This window comes from Gracilinanus agilis, chromosome 4 (genome assembly GCF_016433145.1).
Source record: "Gracilinanus agilis isolate LMUSP501 chromosome 4, AgileGrace, whole genome shotgun sequence".
Taxonomy (NCBI): Eukaryota; Metazoa; Chordata; class Mammalia; order Didelphimorphia; family Didelphidae; genus Gracilinanus; species Gracilinanus agilis.
The window spans coordinates 61,205,203-61,221,689 of record NC_058133.1 but is presented as its reverse complement, the minus strand read 5'-3'; the positions used below and the strand labels follow the sequence as shown (position 1 = coordinate 61,221,689).

Below are 16,487 nucleotides of genomic sequence, written 5' to 3'. Positions count from 1 at the left end.
AGAATCTCATCTCTGGCTCACTGAGCTCCTGGCCATTCCATTAGTATATAACTGGGACATGGAACCAGCGTAGGGGCAGCAAGGTGGCACAGAGGATGGAGTGCCAGGATCTGGAGTCAGGATGACCTGAGTTCAAATATAACTTCAGATACAGCCTTAGGACCCGGGGCAAGTCATTTATCCTTTGTTTAATCTCTGTTTCCTCCTCTGTAAAATAGGGATAATAATAGCATCTCCTCCCAACCCTCCACCAGGATTATTGTGAGGTTCAAATGAAATCATAATTGTAAAATGCTTAGCATGGTGTCTGACATGTAGTTAGCACTATATAAATACCAGCTATTGTTATTTCCTTCATCTTTCTCCAGGCTCCATTCCTATCTCTCCAGACTGTCTCCATCATACCACAGCTGCTTCCTCACCCTGGAAGTTCATTCTGCCCCTCTGGTCCCTTCCTCTGATTAGTTTGGTTCTTCCCAGAACTCTGTTTTAAGGAAAGTGCCCAGACCAGTCATATCTTTGTTCCTCTTCAGGTTCTCTTCCTTATCCTACAGACTTTTTTCTCTGTGCCCTCTCAGAGAGTACCTTCTCCCTACCTTCTCTCCCTTATTTCCCCCCATTAGAATATAGGCTCCTTGTGGGCAGGAACCATTTTTCTTTTTGCTTATATTTGTATTCCTAGCACTTGGCACAGGGCCTGGTAAATATTAAGTGCCTAATAAATGCTTGTTGACTTGAGCAAGACACTAAAATGATGCCATCGTATCTTATTACAAATATGTTCTCCTCATGTTTTTTCATCCTATCTCTGCAGTTGATTTTTCAAAATACTTATCTGGGGGCTCATACCTATAAATCTATTAGTATAGAGAGCTCCCAATGAGAAAACTCACAATATCAACTTGTTGTCCTGCTGCTTTTGTCTGGAAGAGCTACCTGAAGTCAGAAAAACCCATCTTCCCGAATTTAAATCTGGCCTCAGACACTTACTAGCTGTGTGACCCTGGGCAAGTCAGTTTACCTGTGTTTCCTATCATCTAAAATGAGCTGGCACAAACCACTCCAGTACCTCTGCCAAGAAAACCCCAAATAGGGTTAAGCAGAGTCAGACACGACTGAATAACAAAGTCACACAATTAATGGCAGAGATATAAAACCAGCCGTCCAGTATAAGTTGACTGATTCCCTTCAAAGGCTCAAGATGACTGAGCAGAGATATGATCCTATAGAACTGAACCTCCTGCATTGACTTTATTTGCTTGGTGCGTTTCTGATTGAGTAAATGAGTTAGGGTTTGGCCACACTGGAAACCTCAAAGATCTAAGGGGCTGCCTATGTTTCCCTGGATATGGTAAAATCAATCCTATTAACTACAACTAGATAAATAACAACAGGTGAGTACAGAAGTAGTGAAAGCTATTATTGGCTCTCTCTATGATATCAGAGCCTTTATTATGTTAGTAGCTAGTTATTTATATCCTTGGCATTCTTCCAGCTATTCAAAAACACAGCCAGTCTTTAAAAAAAAAGGTACAAGCAGAACCTTCGTCATTCCTATTATTATGATTATAACCTTGGACATCAATTTGCTACCTTATATTAGTGTAGTGTTTTCCCTCAATTCTTCTCTTCCATATAATACTGAGAGTTTTTCCCAGCACTACTCAGAATGTGAAAGTTGAATCTAAATAAGCTCTTAACTCTTAAATTCAACGCACCCTCACTAAGACTAACCACTTTCCACATTGTGAAGCCCCACTGTTATAAAATGCATTTAAACAGATTAGTTTGTGACATAGGGCTCTTCCCCACATTTCCCATGCTTAGACCATAACCTTCAAAAATTTTAAAAATGATACTTAGAAGGGAGAGAAGAAAAAGAAAGACTCAGAAGAAGTTCTGGAGTTTCTAGGAGAAAAAAGGTTCCTTTCTATGAATAATCTATCGTACTATATGTGGATGACATTGAAATTTCTGAGCTAAAGACCATGGTCCCTTGGTACACACTGGTTGCCGGTATATCTCTTCACACAGCTGTAGACAACAGACTCACAGGCAGAATAGCCTTCCATTTTCAGGGTGACTTTCAAGTCCCATCAGCTTTACTTACCTCCTCACCATTCTGGCCCATCTCTATCTTGGGGGGGAACAGAGAAAGAGAGCAAGGTGGTTTTCTTCTTGTTGGTTTATTGGCTGGTGGCTAGAGAGGGGGGCGACAGACACACAAGAGAGAAAAAGGGAGAGAGAGAGAGAGCTAGTTAAGCAACAAAGAGGAAGAGGAAGGAAGTGAAACCCATCCCACAGGGTGTCCAGGGACTTCTTGAGCTAGTGCAGGATTCCATTAGAGGAAAGATGGGAGAGAGGCAGAAGATCAGGCATCCTGGGGAGTTCCCAGGATTTATATCTTTATACATGGAAGTTCTTTTTAACCATTTGCCCATTTTAAATTTCTAATCTCTTCTTTCCTGTCACTTTCCTGCTCATTGAATATCCTTCTTTCCTCAGAGTACCTTCCTCCACTTTTAACAACACCTCAAAATAATACAGAAGTTGACCCCCTGCTAAGGAGTAGCCATCTCTTTCATCTTTATGATGATTCCACCAAGGCTAGAAATACCAATCCATTTTCCACATGGGAATAAAAGAGCAAGGACAGCCTGACATGTCTCATGTCAACCCTGCTTTCTCTTAAGATTCCATGCCCTTGTTCTCCATCCCTTCATTGGGCCCCAGACTAGGACAGCTTTCATATTGCCTGCCATTCCTTCCATCTTTGCAGAGCATCATTAGACGATTATAAATTAAATATGAATTATTCCAGAAATGGAGCATCCTATCTCAAAAGCTCAGCCCCAAAAGCTGCATCTCCTATTCAAACCTACTGGTATCTCTCTGTATCTCTCTGAGATCACTCCCTTCCTAAAGCTTCACTGACTCCTTAACTTTCTCTAAAGTAGCTTCTCTTAGGCTTTTGTGCTCATCACTAAATTCCCTCTGTATCAGCAGCTGTCTCCCTGGTTGGCTTGCAGAGTGGGGTTTACCAGCCCAAAATTTTTTAGACAGAAGGTCCTTCTGGAGACAACAAGGGGGTGGGAGACTTTGATTAGTACTATGTAAATATTAATTCATGTTGAGAAAGAGAATGAAGATAGAGATGACCCTGCCTTAGAATGGAGCCAATTTTCCATTACCACAGTAGACATATGTGATTCACAGTCTACACAATGTTATCTGTGTCTTTTCCAAAAGCATCACTAAGATCCCACATTGGACACAGCAGCCACAGTCTTTGGAGTCAGATTCAGCTCCTTCCTGGGTTGTCTTCTCACTTCAGAGATTTCCTCGTCTCTTCTTCACCTTCTCTCCTAACTGGACCACATTGACCCTGATTCTTCCTTCTAGCCAAAGATACCGTGTTACTGAATTATAAATTGATCACTCTTCACTTACCTCTTTAGCTGAGACGGCTGCTGCCTGCTCTCTAAATCGGCCTGCGAGCTGCGCCACAGATGGGGATGCTGAGTTGTCGACACCGGCATTAGTGTCTGCCGGCCTTTCCTGCGGAATTAAAAAGACACAAAAAATTATTCAGGTATTTACTGTGTGTCCAACATTGGGGAAGATACCAATGAAGTATAAAACATGATTTTTTTTATATATATGAAGTATAAAACATGATTTTGTATATATTTCATTTTTTTTCTGTCTTCAGGATGCTTACAGTTTAGTTGGGGGAGGCATTAATAATATATTTTATCAGTAGCTTGCAAAATTGTGTTGAGGTGCTCTATATGACATCAGGAATGCCAATATCCCCATTTCTATCCATAAATTTACTCTGAATTCTATTTTTAAAACAGAAGTGCACCAAATGGGTTTGAAGTTAAAATCAATCTTGCTGATAGGAGAAATAAATGTGAATTATTTACTCTTAACTACAGTGTGTGCATGATGATATAAACTAATAGTCCAGGTGCTCAGAAATGGTCCCTAAACTTGGTCCAACAATTCTGGAAAAGCCTTAGGAATTATTATACTTTAAACAAAGTGACAAAAATGTGCATATTTTATTTTTTAGCACAGGGATCCCAGTGTTAGGCATATACTCCAGAGACAGGAAGAAAAGTCTTAGATATCAACCAGTAAATAATCAATAAACATTTATTAAATGCCTACTACGTGTTGGGCATTGTACTTAGTCTTAAGATACAAAAAGAAAACAAAATAGTCCCTGCCCTTTAGGAGCTTACAAAATATTCATTGTACTTTTTGTGGTAGCAGAGCAGTGGAAACAAGGTAGGAATCCACTGAGTGTGGTGGAGGATTGGAATACATGAATAAAATGGAATATTGCCACACTATTTTAAATGATTATTATAAAGAATTCAGAAAAGCATCTGAAGATTTACAAGAACTGATGAAAAGTGAAGTAAGCAAAATCAGAAAAACAACATGTAAATGACCATAATGGAAGCAGAAAAAAATAAAATTAAAATTATAAAATTAAAAAAATAGAATCTTTTAAAAAGGAGAAATGGTCATCAATGACAGCCATGATAAAAACAAAACACCCAGGCAGAATGAGAATGGCAAATAGAACCCACTAAAGTAGTTTTTGAGAGATAATGTTTTGGGAATAGCTTGACTTGGAATCAGGAAGACTTGGGACCAAATCCTGCCTCAGATACTGGCTAGCTTTATAACCCCAGATAAATCACTTAGCTTTTCAAAACTTGAGTTTCCTTCTCTGTAAAATAGAGGCATTAATTGTACTTTTCTTGCTGGGTTGTTTGTGAGAATTAAATGAGGTAATGTGTGTTGTATGCTTTGCAAACCTTAAAGTACTCTGTAAGAGTGTGTTATTACTTTGTTTCTAAAACCAGAACCTGGTCCTTTGCTCCTAACCTTCCTTTGATCTATGGTCTATAATTCCATAGGGCTTTCCTTCTCTGTGACTCTGATATAGGACACTTTTTCCTTTGTCTCTTACTTTCAAGGTACACTGCATCACTTAGGACTAAAAAGAAAAGATGAGATTAGTTCAATATAATTTGTTCTTGATGAACTCTTCCATACTGGCTTATACTGATCTCCCTTTACAGGACATGTAGTTCAGCTCCTTCATTTTACAGATGAAAAACCTGAAACCTAGAAAGGTTAAACAACTTTATGATGGTCACAAAGGGAGTTAGTGTTATGATGGTATAGTTCTGGTGACCAAACATTTACCAATATGGGACATGATTATTTGTTGAGGAAATTATGATCCTTTTATTCAATGACCAAAGAGGCTATTTTGTAATGTATCAAAACAAAAAAAAACCAAAACACTCCACCAAAAACAATATTCAAAACAGAACTATTAATGAACAACTCTCATTTCCTCATAACAATCCAGGGAAGGGGGCAGCTAGTTGACTCAGGGGATAGAGAGCCAAGTCTAGAGATGGAGGTCTTGGGTTCACAGAACTCAGTGATACTTCCTAGCAGTGACCCTGGACAAGTCACTTAACTTCCATTTGCCTAGAACTTACCTCTCTTCTGCCTTAGAACTAATACATAGTATTAATTCTAAGACAGAAGGTAAAGGTTTAAAAAATGACCACAATCCAGTGAAGTAATTAGGGAAGTAGTACTGGTTCCCTTTTATAGATAGGATTATTGAGACTCAGAGAGATGAAATGACATAAGTAGTTAAGTAGAAGTACAATTGCAGTATAGAATTGCGATAGAATACTACTTCCTGTAAGAAGTGACAAGCAGGTTTATTAAAAAAGAAAAACATGGAAAGACTTGCATGAAATAATGAAGAGTAAAACAAGAAGACCTAGAGAATGTTGTAGACCCTAACAGCAATATTGTTCAAAGAGTAAATGTGAATGACTAAGTTATTTTTAGTTATATGAATATTTAAATTAATCACAAAGGACTAGGATGGAAGATGCTATCTACCTCCAGAGAAAGAACTGATACAGTCATTCCTCGCTATATCACAGTTTATTTATCAAGCCTTCACTGTATCATGGGTTTAAAAAAATAAATGTAATTCTGTATTGTGGAATTTTTTATATGAATTTTGTGGATGAATACCATACTGTAACAATGGAAATGCAGTACGCCACTACCGCTTGTGCAAGTTTGTCAACCTGAGATTGTACACAGCACACTATTGGCTGATGAAAGATGACCAACTACAGCGCTCTGATGGGCTCAGTGACTCTAGCATCAGTCTGTTTGCTCTCCCGATACTTCATAGATTTTCACCTATCACAGGGGTATCTGGAAACTAACTCCCCTGATAGGCGAGGGATCACTGTATATGGAACTATGTAATATATATATATATATATATATATCATATGTATAAGATATATTTTTGAGAGAGAGAGACAGAGAGACAGAAAGAGAGAGATGGATGAGGAGAGAGAGATACACATATAGAAGAGAGAATGGGTAAGGAGAAAGGAAAGAGACAGAGAGAGAGAGAGGGAGGGAAGGAGGGAGAGAAAGAGAGAGAGAGAGAGAGAGAGAGAGAGAGAGAGAGAGAAACAGACAGAGAGAGGGAGAGAGACAAAGAGAGAGGGAGAGAGATGGATGAAGAGAGAGAGACACATGTAGAAGAGAGAATGGGTAAGGAGAAAGGAGAGAGAGACAGAGAGAGAGAGATGGATGAGGAGAGAGATACATATATAGAAGAGAGAATGGGTAAGGAGAAAGGAGAGAGAGAGAGAGAAACAGAGACAGACAGAGACAGAGAGAAAGAGAGAAACAGAGAGAGAGACAGACAGAGACAGAGAAAGAGAGAAACAGAGAGAGAGACTGAGAGACAGAGTGACAGAGAGAGACAGAGACAGAGAGAAAGACAGAGGCAGAGACAGAGAGAACAGGGATTCCAATTAGATTCTAGTGGCTCCAAGTCCAGCACCCTGCCCAGCACATGACAAAGTATCTCTAATATTCATAGAGCTGGAAGAAATCATTTAAGAGATCATCTTGCCCAGGTAGTCAAGCCAAGGATATTTCCAATCCCTATTAGTGCAGCTGCCTCTGGGGCTGAGCACAACACCTGTTTAAATATCCTCACACACCAAATTAGGAAATCCAGAGATTAACATCCCGTCCTCTCAGAACAACGAGGGGAACTGATGGAGGGAGGGTATGCTTAGTTGAGCTTATCCCTGTCTAGGGCACGGACAGATCAGTCTGTCCATCTTTCTGACTCCTTGCCTGTATGCTAGATCTGCTAGTCCATTACTATTATTACTCACACAGTGCTGGCAATGCATTTACCTCTGCCTCAAAGGCGCCAATAACTAGCTGCTTGGGGAGGTTCATTCAGCTAAAAATATATCCTGTAAGAGTATCCAAAAGTCCTTCCCAGCTTCCCTTTTCTTGAAGCTGACTCTGGTAGCCTAAGTTTGCTTTCACCCATGACTCCATGAGGAAGACTCCCGCTAGCTCTCTTATCTCAACCAAATTGTTTTGACATCAGAAATTGAACTTTGAGGGGATGACTTATAGAACCATATACTAGGACTAGAAGGGACATTAGAAATAAATACTCTGGTAGAATCATTGTTGTTATTCAGCCATTCAGTTGTATCTGACTCTTATGTGTCTGCATGGACATCATTCATTGGGTTTTCTTGGCAAAGATACTAGAGTGTTCTAGCATTTCCTTCTCCAGAGAGCGCCCATTTTACAGATAAGAAACAGAGGCAAATAGGGGTTCTGAGACTTGTCCAGCATCACACAGCCAATAAGTGTCTGAGGCCAGATTTGAACTCAGACCTTCCTGACTCCAGGCCTAGCAGGCTATTCATTTCACTATCTAGCAGCCCCAATAAAATCATTACGTGTTACTAATTAGGAAAATAGGACCCAGAGAGGTTGAGACTTTGTCAAACTGATGTCTTCTGACTCCCAAGGCCACTGTTCTTTCCACATTATGGCAGAGTATGAAGATGATTCCCTCAGTTATGCTGCATAATGGCTCTTTTAATCTCTGCCTTCATCACATTTGCTTTCCTGGAATTCAATGAGTGATTCTTCTTTATCAATGGCCAAGATATCCACAACAATTTTTACTACTCAACCTTAACAAATTCATTCCTATCCTATATTGTGGGCCATTTTCTTGCCAGGTATGTCGAGGTACAGAGGACAAGTGATTTGCCAAAAACCATATAGCTGAGGTGTAACAGGGGATGAATTTCAGAATTCTTGACTACTAGTCCCTTGTTAACCGATTTATACACATCACTTCTTTTTCATCTCTTTTGACAAAAATGACATGAGGGATATTACAAAGACCTTTGACTAATGGTCCAGTTAGTATAATGGTGTTCCTGGCTCCCTGCCCCTGCAGTCTTCTTAATCTTGACATGCATACATAATTAACTGTGATTCGTAGACTTAGTTCCATGTCATTCTTTCACCTTAGTTGAGTGAGCTCAAATGAGTTCTCTAAAAGCTTTCTGTTCCTGTTCCTGGCTTCCAGTCTTCAAAATCACACTGTCTCACCCTGAAACTTGTTGCAGATCCTGGAGCCTCCTTATTCTGATGTATCCACTATCTATGTGTTTTTCTCAACCTGGAATATCCCTCTTTAAGACTTGCCCTCTTCTCCCATTGGTGATTTTCTTTCTGGAGCTTCCATTTTGACCAAGGATTCAGGTCAACCTCAGTTTCCCTCCTGGTCTTGGGTTGCTGGCTTCTAGACTTCCTGCTCCTGCAGCAGAGACTTCCCCTCCATTTTCTGGCCCCCTTTGTATGCTGTCTTCTTCCACTAGAATGTAAGCTCCTTGATAGCATCAGTAAGAGTTGGATGTTGTGATCTTTCCAAATATGAGCATCTTTGGCTTGAACCTTGATCCTGATTCTGACCCTATCTCCCTGGCTCTAACTCTTCCCCACCCTTCTTCTTGGCTCTAGATCTGCAGCTGAAAGTAGTCTTGGAGAAGGAACAATGGCAAACGGTACTCACAGCCTCAAGGATGATGGATGAGCACTCTAGGATTAAAAAAAGGCTCGACTCCTTCATTTACAGATTTTGTTAATTCCTCTTATAATAGATTGTATTTTTCCTCTTATTCTTGTAGAGAAGATTTTCGTTATTGCTGTTGTTCGATGGTGTCTTACTCTTTATGACCTTATCTGGAGTTTTCTTGGCAAAGATACTAGAGTGGTTTGTCACTTTCTTCTCCAACTTATTTTACAGATGAGGAAACTAAGGAAAACAGGGTTAATCAACTTGTCCAGGGTCACAGAGCTAGGAACTGTCTGAGACCAAATTTGAACCCAGGGTCTTCCATCTCCAGGTCTGGCTCTCTTATCCACTGAGCCACCTAGCTGCCCCACCAGTATTTCAAAAGATAGAAATATTCCTTCTCTCATCATTCAGAAATGTTTCATTGGCTCCAGTGGTGCCTGAAATGCCCTCCTTTCTCGCTTCAAGACCCAGCTCATGTCTATCTTCTGCAGGAGGACTTTCCTGGTCCCTCTTACGTTCGTTCCCTGCTGGTGCTTTCCCACTGAGGTTCCCTTCCTGTATTTTCTTGTATGGACAGAGTTCTTCACATGCTGTCTCCCCCGTTTAGATTGCAAGCTCTATGAGGGCAAGGACTGTCTTTTGCTTTTCTCTTTGTCCTCCATGCTTGGCCCAGAGCCTGGCACATAGTAGGTGCTTAATAAATGCTTCTTCTGATTTCTAGGGGTAAATATCAAGCTGAGATGGAGGTGGGCAGCCTGTAAATTCTGATTGTCTGACAGCCTCACTGATAAGGTGGGAAGAAGTCCAGCTACTCTCACAAATAACCCATAGATGGAGTGAAGTGTGCCCCTTGTCCTTGTGTGGCTTTGGTGTGGGATTTTATTTTTTCCATTTCCTTCTAAACTATACCCAAGAGCTACCTGGCTTGAAATGTATTTTAAGAGTAAAAGAGAAAGTGGGAACTAAAACGTTACAGAAGAAGCCTGAATCTCACTTCAGTCTTTTGGTGTACTTTGAGGCACCCAAGTGACCCACTGGACAGAATGCTGGATCTGCAGGCAGGAAGACCAGAGTTCAAATCCTGCCTTGGACAATTGCTAGCTGTGTGACCTTGGGCAAGTCATTTAATCTTTGAGGGGTATTGTGAGGATCACAAAAGTTAATATTTGTGAAACACTTGGCACATAAAAAGCACCCTGTAAATACTCTGTAATTATCCCAGCTGTGCCTAACACGAAAAGGCAGAGCCAAGAGGTGAAGATTGAGAAGTTGATCATCCATTTGATGGGCTCTTTAACCTTTTGCCTCATCCTCTCTCTTTTCCCTTCTCTGGCCTTGTTTTTGTTTTTAACCATTTCAATCGCATTCACCTTTTGAGACTTGTAAACTGCTTAGGTTTGAAAAAAAGTAAAAAGATTGGGGTTTTTCGAGGGGGAAAAGGGGGATGTGACTATCGGTGTCAGCCTGGTAGAATGAGAAGGAATACTGGATTCAGAGGGAAAAGGCCCAAGACTGAATCCCAGCTCTACCACTTACTAGCCATATGACCTCAGATAAAGCTTTGCTTCTCCAAACCGTAACATGAAAGTGGTGGGCAAGAATCTACTGAACATTTCCTTCCTGTATAAACGCAATGATTAGGTGAGGTTACCTCCAACATTTAGCAGCTGTGTGATTAGAGGCAAATCACTTAATCTATTTGACTTTATTTTCCTCATTTGTAAAATGGGGGGTAATAACATTTGTACCACCCGTCTTCTGAAAGTATTGTAAGGAAATCACCTAGCAAGAGTAAAGGTACCACGTAATGTGACTTAATGAGTGATTGCAGATGAAATATAGATTAAATGTGCTTGGATCATTGATCTTTGATTCACCTGAGCCAATGGAATAAATCAATGACCCTCAAGATAGTTTCAAAAAACTTTTTCAGATAGATGACTCAGTGGATTGAGAACCAGCCCTGGAAATGGGAGGTCCTGGGTTCAAATGTGACCTCGTGTACTTCCTAGCTGTGTGACCCTGGGCAAGTCACTTAACCCCTATTGTCTAGCCCTCACCATTCTTCTGCCTTGGAACCAATACACAGTATTAATTTTAAGACAGACGGTAAGGGTTTAAAAAAATACTTCCCTCCCACCCTTCTCTGTTCTCTTTGCTCGTTTCCTCCCTCCCCACCCTTTTCTGCCTTTGTCAACCATTAATTGAATAAGAAACATAGCCTTCTGCAGTGAAGGCTTGGTAGCACAAGTAAATACAACTTTAATGATGCCAATCCCTAGTTGTCAACATCTTGTCCTTTGGGGGACATCCTGGTAACAAGCGATGTCATGAGCTTTCTCTGGGTGACCTTGGACAAGATAAATCACCTGTCTGGGCTTCCTTTTCCTCTTCTGGAAAATGAGAGATTTGAACAAGATGATACCAGAATTTCCTTCCAATTCTTAACCCATGAGCTCATGCTTTGCCTCTGTGATAAGACTTTCCCTTGAACAAGTCTCCCTTTAATAAGCACACTTGGTGCCTGTGCCTGTGAATGTGTGATTGTGAGTGTGTGCGTGTGTGTATGGCTACGTCGGTGACATTTGTCCTTCAGGCCACAGGAAACCAGGATCACAGCATTCTAAGATTAGAACAAGGAGGCCAGAGGCTAAGGCCGTCTCCACTGCCAGCTGTACCCTCTCAGGTTACAGTTTCCCAACCAGAGAGTCCATTTTTCAGATTCTCTCCTCCCTCTCAGCGATGCCAGGGCACCCCTTGGCAGGCTTCTGATTCTGCTGTGAGGGCTCCCAACAAGGCACCCACCAGAATTCTCCATGCTCGTTCATTGGCTCCTTCACCTGGCCAGTATTTACCAAGCAGCCTCAAAATACAAAATAATACAAAATATGTAAGCGATACAGGAAAATAGAAGACCCCGCGCTGGTAGATTCCTCTAAGCATGAATCTTGTGGGTGTGCCAGGAACAAATCTGTCAGCCAACATATTGCGAGGATATGTATATCCCCTCCCCGAGTTACTTTCTCAGCAGTCAAAACCTCTGACTTGGGACTTTGGACCAACTTAAGTGGCTGCTCTTTTGAATGACTTGGGAGAGAAACTTTTAACCTTCAGCTGGATAGACTTAATTGTCCAGGGAATTGCATTTGAGTTTTCATCTTTTACACATTAAATCTGGCAGTGAATGAATGTATTCCTTTGCGGTGATCTGATGAGGCTTTAAGAGGTTTTAGTGTAAGATTATACTAGTACAGGTATGTATCTGTTTCACATCATGACTTTCCCTATCACGGTTTTAATATATCATGTGTCAGCATGAGAAATTAAATGGGAGTTTTTCAGAAGCTGCAGATGACACGCATAATGATCAACTAATGACAGAAAATGTTTAGAAACTTGGAGAGGCAAAAAAATAGCCTATGACCAAAAATTTATCTCAGATTTTATAAAAAGGTACTATAAATACACCATAAAAGAAAAAGAAAAAATTCAGATTTCTTCTCTGGCATGAAAGGAGGGCCAAAATTTTTTTGGGATTTTCCAAATTGAAGGAACTCTGTGCTCCTGACCCCCAAGATGATGATGGGATAAATGTAAGAGCGCTGTAGACCAGAAGCGTCAAACATCGGGACAGCTTGTGACCTACAACACTCCTATGCTGAAGTATATTAAAAGGGGATGGGAAATGTTTAACAAAACATATAAGAATACCATATAACATAGATGATGTTAATTTGTAGTTTTCTAAGGCTATAGGGGCTGTGATCAGTTTCTTTTTGTTGGACAAGACTGATCTAGATGATGAAACTGCTAGCTATCACACAATTCTTCAGCAATTCTAAGGAGACCAGAACTGGTTATATTTTTACAAGGAAGCAATCTATGGAAAATAGCTGGACATAGGGTACCTTTTTTTTTTTTAAACCCTTAGCTTCTGTCTTAGGATTGATACAAGTATCAGTTCTAGGGCAGAAAAGTGGTAAGGACTAGGGCTAGGCAATTGGGGTTGTGTCTTATCCAGGCTCACACAGCTAGGAAGTGTCTGAGTTCATATTTGAACCCAGGTTCTCCTGACTCTAGGCTTGGCATTCTTGGCATCAAGTCACTTAGTCACCCCCAACATAGTCTAATTTTTCATGATTTTCCCTTATCGCAACTAAAAACCAATACTATAACTTTATACTAAAGAAATTTCATAATGAATAAGATTAAATGAACTACTCCAAAACTCATGCCTGACATCACCGGAAAAAGATTAATTCTGGAGGAACTAGGAGGTATTAATCTTCTCCCGTCCCATTTTACTAATCCTCTCAAAGAGAAATCCTAGAATTAAATTATTTGCAGTGCTAATTAGCATCTTAAATTTTAATCAAGCATTTAATTTAATGTATTTAATGAACAACATAATAAATTTTAATTAAATAAATACAATGAATAACAATTTAATAACAAAATATAATTTAATAAGTTATCAAACATTTATTTTCTCTTCCCCCTATCCCATCACTGGAAAAAAAGAAAGAAGGAAAAGGAAAAGAAAATTCTTGTAATAAATAAACAAGCATAGTCAAGAAATAAAATACCATATTGTCCACATCCAAGAATGTGTCTCATTTTGCGTATTTCGTCCATTAGCTCTCTGTCAAGACAAAGCATCTTGTAAATTGTAATGCAGCCTTGCTAGCAAAGCTGTGAGTGTATATCATTTGCCGTTAATCCTCAGAAGTATATTAATGTCCAGCTTACTACTCTTATTGCCTCAGGTTCAGGCATGTTCTAATGCCTCGTTATGCACCAATAAAACAAAAATATGCACCTTTTTAAAAAGTTCCTTTTTGCCCCTTAAGAACTGAAGATCTAAATGGAGTGTCAAGACATATGATGTGTATGGGAGGGAGACAACATGAATCATGTAACTATGGCAAACTTGTGTGTAAATTTATTATTGGAATATAATAAAGATAAAAATTTTAAAAAAGAAAAAAAGATATATGATGTGTGACTAAGAAGTGAGGAGAACGTTCTGTCCACAATTCATTACTTTAGTGCCATAACTTGTACTAATAACTGATATTTAAATAGTGAATTTGCCTAAAGACATTATGAAGGACAAGGCAAGAGTGGCTAGAATGAAGGCATTTTCCTCACCACAATTCAAANTGGATCAGTTGACTAAATGCAGACATAAGGCAAAGGGCAGTTACAATGCATTTGTTTTGTGAAGGCAGGAACAGTGTCATTTCTCTTTGTATCTTTAGCATCCAGCCCAGTGCCATATATACAGAGTAGACACTTAAAATTTGTTGAATTGAGTGGAAGATTAAGTGTCAAAGAAGAATGAGAAATCACTACAGTCTCAAGTGCTAAGAGAAGGCTTTCAAGGATGGGAAGGATTTGGATAGGCAGAGGAGACACAGAATTTCAGGATGGTGTCATATCATGGGCAAAGGTTTGGAGGTAGCAATGAGCAAGCCAGTTTTGAGGAGCAAAGAGCTGCTTTATATATATATATATATATATATATATATATATATATATATATATATCTCCTATATGAAGAGTGCTATATCTTGTAGGAAGTGCTTAGCCATAGAGGACTGAAGTACATTCACACTTTTGAGCCAACGCACTTTAGGAATTTTTTATATTCCATTCTAGGGCCATAATTCAGAGTGATCTCATCTATCCTATAAATGAATAAACTGAAGTATAGCACAGTTTTGAGAATTTGTCTGGAACCAAGAATATCACTAGCTCCTCCATGAGTAAAATTCCTTAAGTCCAGCCCAGATCCAGACCTTCCCCCAACTAAACTTTGTTCTCTTACAATGCTGGCCTCTCGAAAATTACAGAAATTTGGGGGCTGTGGTATGCCAAAGGCATTCAGCTGAACAGTGCTCCTGATGGAAAAAAATTGGGTTCTCAATAAGATTAAATTAAATAAGCATATTATCTCTGGAGAAAGAGTGCTAAGAATTGCTTGGTCTTTAGACTGTTTATAAACGTTAACTAAATCTGAGCTCTTTGTCCAGTGACAAATGAACTGATATGTTTTTATTTTGAAAATCTTTTCTTTTTTTTCAGTTATATGTAAAAACAAATTTTAACATCAATTTTGTAAAAATTTGAGTTCCAAATTCTCCTACCTGAGATGGTAAGCAATTTGATATGAGTTATACAATTTGACATTTTTAGAAGAGCTAATTGGGAGTTGTAGATGTTGGAGGCATCTTGAGAAAGATTACTGGATTTCGACTTATCAAGACGAATTAAAGCTTTATCTCATTCAAATCTGGCCTCCGACACTTCCCAACTGTGTGACCCTGGGCAAGTCACTTGACCCCCATTGCCCACCCTTACCACTCTTCCACCTAGGAGCCAATACATAGAAGTTAAGGGTTTAAAAACAAAACAAAACTTTATCTCATATCATAAAAAAGAAGAGCTAATTGGTGCTAATATTGACATTCTAATAATAAATGAAACCAGAAAACAAAAGGAATTTGCTTACACATTCTCTTGGAGAGGCAAACAAAGGAATTAGTGAATTTAGTTTCATCATGAACTCATAGGGCACTTGGTCACCTAGTCTTGGAGAGCTCAAAATGAGAAGCAAAAAGATTATCACCACAATATTAATTGCAAGAACATGAAGAAGTAGGGGAGACTTCCATGAAGAAATCAGTAAGACCTGGCATACCAAATCTTTGATATTCAATGACAGTGTGAAGGTGGGTAGAGAAGAAGATGATGAAAAGAATACTGGAAAATTAAATTCAGTTTAAAAAAAATCAAAGACCAACAGTTTGTAGATATCTCAGAACTCTACTTTCTTCAAAAAAGGGGAGTTGGAAGATATTAATGGATATGGAAAAGAGAAAAAGAAATCACACACATACACACATTGAATTGTTTCTTCATGACTTGGACATGATTCAAAATTCCAGACACTCAGGGCTCAACTTTACCTAAAGTTTTAGACAAAGAGCTAATGTGACACCAATAAGGGATTGCCCCATCACCTATGAGGTAAGACAGTGGGCTATTCTGGATGACTAAAATTAGGGTATTTTTCTGAGTTGCCTGATAAGGAATGAGGAACGAGGGGCAAGCAACCAGGAAACTTAAATCTAGCCACAGAAAATAAGAAAATGGGGAGGACAACACCCAATCTCTGGGTCAGTTAAATCTTAGCATGTATGCATTTTAGGGCCAAATCGATTTTCATCAACTCCTTCAAAAAAAATGGAAAAAATTGTAGATTATATTATTATTTCCCCCAAAAAAGATGATAAGGACAGTATCAAATCATAGATTTATTTTTTAAACCCTTTCCTTCCGTCTTGGAGTCAATACTGTGTATTGGTTCTAAGGCAGAAGAGTGGTAAAGGCTAGGCAATGGGGGTTAAATGACTTGCCCAGGGTCACACAGCTGGGAAGTGTCTGAGGCCAGATTTGAACCTAGGAACCCCCCCCCCCCCCATCTCTAGGC

General features: G+C 39.5%; 1 long non-coding RNA gene across 1 annotated transcript in view; it reads right to left on the bottom strand.

The window, feature by feature from the left end:
• Positions 1–2,116: 2,116 nt before the first annotated feature.
• Positions 2,117–16,487, bottom strand: part of LOC123245240 — a 68,874-nt gene continuing 54,503 nt past the window's right edge. Inside the window, exons 2-3 of the long non-coding RNA XR_006506106.1 lie at positions 3,451–3,558; positions 2,117–2,200 (exon numbers count right to left, since the gene is read on the bottom strand). This is a non-coding gene — a long non-coding RNA (uncharacterized LOC123245240). The remainder of the gene's footprint in view (positions 2,201–3,450; positions 3,559–16,487) is intronic.